The following is a 5,000-nucleotide window of genomic DNA, read 5'->3' as shown; positions in this document are numbered from 1 at the left end:
TGTTCGCCGCTCGCCGCTCGCTCGCGCAACCTAAAATGGCCAGTTTTGGCCCGTTTTTGGGCTGTTTTGGCCTGTTTTTGGTCCGTTCTTGCGTGGCACGGCGACCGTCGTGAGCGGAGCAAAACGTCAGCCATCTCAGCACCCTGGAACCCCCCGGGTGGCACAGGGCTGGATGGGGCTTTCGTATAGCAGGGACGGTGCTGCCTCTCGCTTCGCTCGCTGTTCGCCGCTCACCGCTCGCTCGCTCAGCCAAAAATGGCCAGTTTTGGCCCGTTTTTGGGCTGTTTTGGCCTGTTTTTGGTCCGTTCTTGCATGGCGCGGTGACCGTCGTGAGCGGAGCAAAACGTCAGCCATCTCAGCACCCTGGAACCCCCCGGGTGGCACAGGGCTGGATGGGGCTTTCGTATAGCAGGGACGGTGCTGCCTCACGCTTCGCTCGCTGTTCGCCGCTCGCCGCTCGCCGCGCGCAGCCAAAAATGACCAGTTTTGGCCCGTTTTTGGGCTGTTTTGGCCTGTTTATGGTCCGTTCTTGCGTGGTGCGGTGACCGTCGTGAGCGGAGCAAAACGTCAGCCATCTCAGCACCCTGGAACCCCCCGGGTGGCACAGGGCTGGATGGGGCTTTCGTATATAGCAGGGACGGTGCTGCCTCTCGCTTCGCTCGCTGTCCGCCGCTCGCCGCTCGCTCGCGCAGCCAAAAATGGCCAGTTTTGGCCCGTTTTTGGGCCGTTTTAGCCAGTTTTTGGCCTGTTCTTGCATTGCGCGGTGACCGTCGAGAGCGGAGCAAAACGTCAGCCATCTCAGCACCCTGGAACCCCCCGGGTGGCACAGGGCTGGATGGGGCTTTCGTATAGCAGGGACGGTGCTGCCTCTCGCTTCGCTCGCTGTCCGCCGCTCGCCGCTCGCTCGTGCAGCCAAAAATGGCCAGTTTTGGCCCGTTTTTGGGCCGTTTTGGCCAGTTTTTGGCCTGTTCTTGCATTGCGCGGTGACCGTCGAGAGCGGAGCAAAACGTCAGCCATCTCAGCACCCTGGAACCCCCCGGGTGGCACAGGGCTGGATGGGGCTTTCGTATAGCAGGGACGGTGCTGCCTCTCGCTTCGCTCGCTGTCCGCCGCTCGCCGCTCGCTCGTGCAGCCAAAAATGGCCAGTTTTGGCCCGTTTTTGGGCCGTTTTGGCCAGTTTTTGGCCTGTTCTTGCATTGCGCGGTGACCGTCGAGAGCGGAGCAAAACGTCAGCCATCTCAGCACCCTGGAACCCCCCGGGTGGCACAGGGCTGGATGGGGCTTTCGTATAGCAGGGACGGTGCTGCCTCTCGCTTCGCTCGCTGTCCGCCGCTCGCCGCTCGCTCGTGCAGCCAAAAATGGCCAGTTTTGGCCCGTTTTTGGGCCGTTTTGGCCAGTTTTTGGCCTGTTCTTGCATTGCGCGGTGACCGTCGAGAGCGGAGCAAAACGTCAGCCATCTCAGCACCCTGGAACCCCCCGGGTGGCACAGGGCTGGATGGGGCTTTCGTATAGCAGGGACGGTGCTGCCTCTCGCTTCGCTCGCTGTCCGCCGCTCGCCGCTCGCTCGTGCAGCCAAAAATGGCCAGTTTTGGCCCGTTTTTGGGCCGTTTTGGCCAGTTTTTGGCCTGTTCTTGCATTGCGCGGTGACCGTCGAGAGCGGAGCAAAACGTCAGCCATCTCAGCACCCTGGAACCCCCCGGGTGGCACAGGGCTGGATGGGGCTTTCGTATAGCAGGGACGGTGCTGCCTCTCGCTTCGCTCGCTGTCCGCCGCTCGCCGCTCGCTCGTGCAGCCAAAAATGGCCAGTTTTGGCCCGTTTTTGGGCCGTTTTGGCCAGTTTTTGGCCTGTTCTTGCATTGCGCGGTGACCGTCGAGAGCGGAGCAAAACGTCAGCCATCTCAGCACCCTGGAACCCCCCGGGTGGCACAGGGCTGGATGGGGCTTTCGTATAGCAGGGACGGTGCTGCCTCTCGCTTCGCTCGCTGTCCGCCGCTCGCCGCTCGCTCGTGCAGCCAAAAATGGCCAGTTTTGGCCCGTTTTTGGGCCGTTTTGGCCAGTTTTTGGCCTGTTCTTGCATTGCGCGGTGACCGTCGAGAGCGGAGCAAAACGTCAGCCATCTCAGCACCCTGGAACCCCCCGGGTGGCACAGGGCTGGATGGGGCTTTCGTATAGCAGGGACGGTGCTGCCTCTCGCTTCGCTCGCTGTCCGCCGCTCGCCGCTCGCTCGTGCAGCCAAAAATGGCCAGTTTTGGCCCGTTTTTGGGCCGTTTTGGCCAGTTTTTGGCCTGTTCTTGCATTGCGCGGTGACCGTCGAGAGCGGAGCAAAACGTCAGCCATCTCAGCACCCTGGAACCCCCCGGGTGGCACAGGGCTGGATGGGGCTTTCGTATAGCAGGGACGGTGCTGCCTCTCGCTTCGCTCGCTGTCCGCCGCTCGCCGCTCGCTCGTGCAGCCAAAAATGGCCAGTTTTGGCCCGTTTTTGGGCCGTTTTGGCCAGTTTTTGGCCTGTTCTTGCATTGCGCGGTGACCGTCGAGAGCGGAGCAAAACGTCAGCCATCTCAGCACCCTGGAACCCCCCGGGTGGCACAGGGCTGGATGGGGCTTTCGTATAGCAGGGACGGTGCTGCCTCTCGCTTCGCTCGCTGTCCGCCGCTCGCCGCTCGCTCGCGCAGCCAAAAATGGCCAGTTTTGGCCCGTTTTTGGGCCGTTTTGGCCAGTTTTTGGCCTGTTCTTGCATTGCGCGGTGACCGTCGAGAGCGGAGCAAAACGTCAGCCATCTCAGCACCCTGGAACCCCCCGGGTGGCACAGGGCTGGATGGGGCTTTCGTATAGCAGGGACGGTGCTGCCTCTCGCTTCGCTCGCTGTCCGCCGCTCGCCGCTCGCTCGTGCAGCCAAAAATGGCCAGTTTTGGCCCGTTTTTGGGCCGTTTTGGCCAGTTTTTGGCCTGTTCTTGCATTGCGCGGTGACCGTCGAGAGCGGAGCAAAACGTCAGCCATCTCAGCACCCTGGAACCCCCCCCGGGTGGCACAGGGCTGGATGGGGCTTTCGTATAGCAGGGACGGTGCTGCCTCTCGCTTCGCTCGCTGTCCGCCGCTCGCCGCTCGCTCGTGCAGCCAAAAATGGCCAGTTTTGGCCCGTTTTTGGGCCGTTTTGGCCAGTTTTTGGCCTGTTCTTGCATTGCGCGGTGACCGTCGAGAGCGGAGCAAAACGTCAGCCATCTCAGCACCCTGGAACCCCCCGGGTGGCACAGGGCTGGATGGGGCTTTCGTATAGCAGGGACGGTGCTGCCTCTCGCTTCGCTCGCTGTCCGCCGCTCGCCGCTCGCTCGTGCAGCCAAAAATGGCCAGTTTTGGCCCGTTTTTGGGCCGTTTTGGCCAGTTTTTGGCCTGTTCTTGCATTGCGCGGTGACCGTCGAGAGCGGAGCAAAACGTCAGCCATCTCAGCACCCTGGAACCCCCCGGGTGGCACAGGGCTGGATGGGGCTTTCGTATAGCAGGGACGGTGCTGCCTCTCGCTTCGCTCGCTGTCCGCCGCTCGCCGCTCGCTCGCGCAGCCAAAAATGGCCAGTTTTGGCCCGTTTTTGGGCCGTTTTGGCCAGTTTTTGGCCTGTTCTTGCATTGCGCGGTGACCGTCGAGAGCGGAGCAAAACGTCAGCCATCTCAGCACCCTGGAACCCCCCGGGTGGCACAGGGCTGGATGGGGCTTTCGTATAGCAGGGACGGTGCTGCCTCTCGCTTCGCTCGCTGTCCGCCGCTCGCCGCTCGCTCGTGCAGCCAAAAATGGCCAGTTTTGGCCCGTTTTTGGGCCGTTTTGGCCAGTTTTTGGCCTGTTCTTGCATTGCGCGGTGACCGTCGAGAGCGGAGCAAAACGTCAGCCATCTCAGCACCCTGGAACCCCCCGGGTGGCACAGGGCTGGATGGGGCTTTCGTATAGCAGGGACGGTGCTGCCTCTCGCTTCGCTCGCTGTCCGCCGCTCGCCGCTCGCTCGTGCAGCCAAAAATGGCCAGTTTTGGCCCGTTTTTGGGCCGTTTTGGCCAGTTTTTGGCCTGTTCTTGCATTGCGCGGTGACCGTCGAGAGCGGAGCAAAACGTCAGCCATCTCAGCACCCTGGAACCCCCCGGGTGGCACAGGGCTGGATGGGGCTTTCGTATAGCAGGGACGGTGCTGCCTCTCGCTTCGCTCGCTGTCCGCCGCTCGCCGCTCGCTCGTGCAGCCAAAAATGGCCAGTTTTGGCCCGTTTTTGGGCCGTTTTGGCCAGTTTTTGGCCTGTTCTTGCATTGCGCGGTGACCGTCGAGAGCGGAGCAAAACGTCAGCCATCTCAGCACCCTGGAACCCCCCGGGTGGCACAGGGCTGGATGGGGCTTTCGTATAGCAGGGACGGTGCTGCCTCTCGCTTCGCTCGCTGTCCGCCGCTCGCTGCTCGCTCGCGCAGCCAAAAATGGCCAGTTTTGGCCCGTTTTTGGGCCGTTTTGGCCAGTTTTTGGCCTGTTCTTGCATTGCGCGGTGACCGTCGAGAGCGGAGCAAAACGTCAGCCATCTCAGCACCCTGGAACCCCCCGGGTGGCACAGGGCTGGATGGGGCTTTCGTATAGCAGGGACGGTGCTGCCTCTCGCTTCGCTCGCTGTCCGCCGCTCGCCGCTCGCGCAGCCAAAAATGGCCAGTTTTGGCCCGTTTTTGGGCCGTTTTGGCCAGTTTTTGGCCTGTTCTTGCATTGCGCGGTGACCGTCGAGAGCGGAGCAAAACGTCAGCCATCTCAGCACCCTGGAACCCCCCGGGTGGCACAGGGCTGGATGGGGCTTTCGTATAGCAGGGACGGTGCTGCCTCTCGCTTCGCTCGCTGTTCGCCGCTCGCCGCTCGCTCGCGCAGCCAAAAATGGCCAGTTTTGGCCCGTTTTTGGGCTGTTTTGGCCAGTTTTTGGCCTGTTCTTGCGTGGTGCGGTGACCGTCGTGAGCGGAGCAAAACGTCAGCCATCTCAGCACCCTGGAACCCCCCGGGT

This window comes from Musa acuminata, unplaced genomic scaffold (genome assembly GCF_036884655.1).
Source record: "Musa acuminata AAA Group cultivar baxijiao unplaced genomic scaffold, Cavendish_Baxijiao_AAA HiC_scaffold_642, whole genome shotgun sequence".
In the NCBI taxonomy this organism is placed as follows: Eukaryota; Viridiplantae; Streptophyta; class Magnoliopsida; order Zingiberales; family Musaceae; genus Musa; species Musa acuminata.
The sequence above is the reverse complement of the archived record's forward strand: the minus strand, read 5'-3'. Positions refer to the sequence as shown.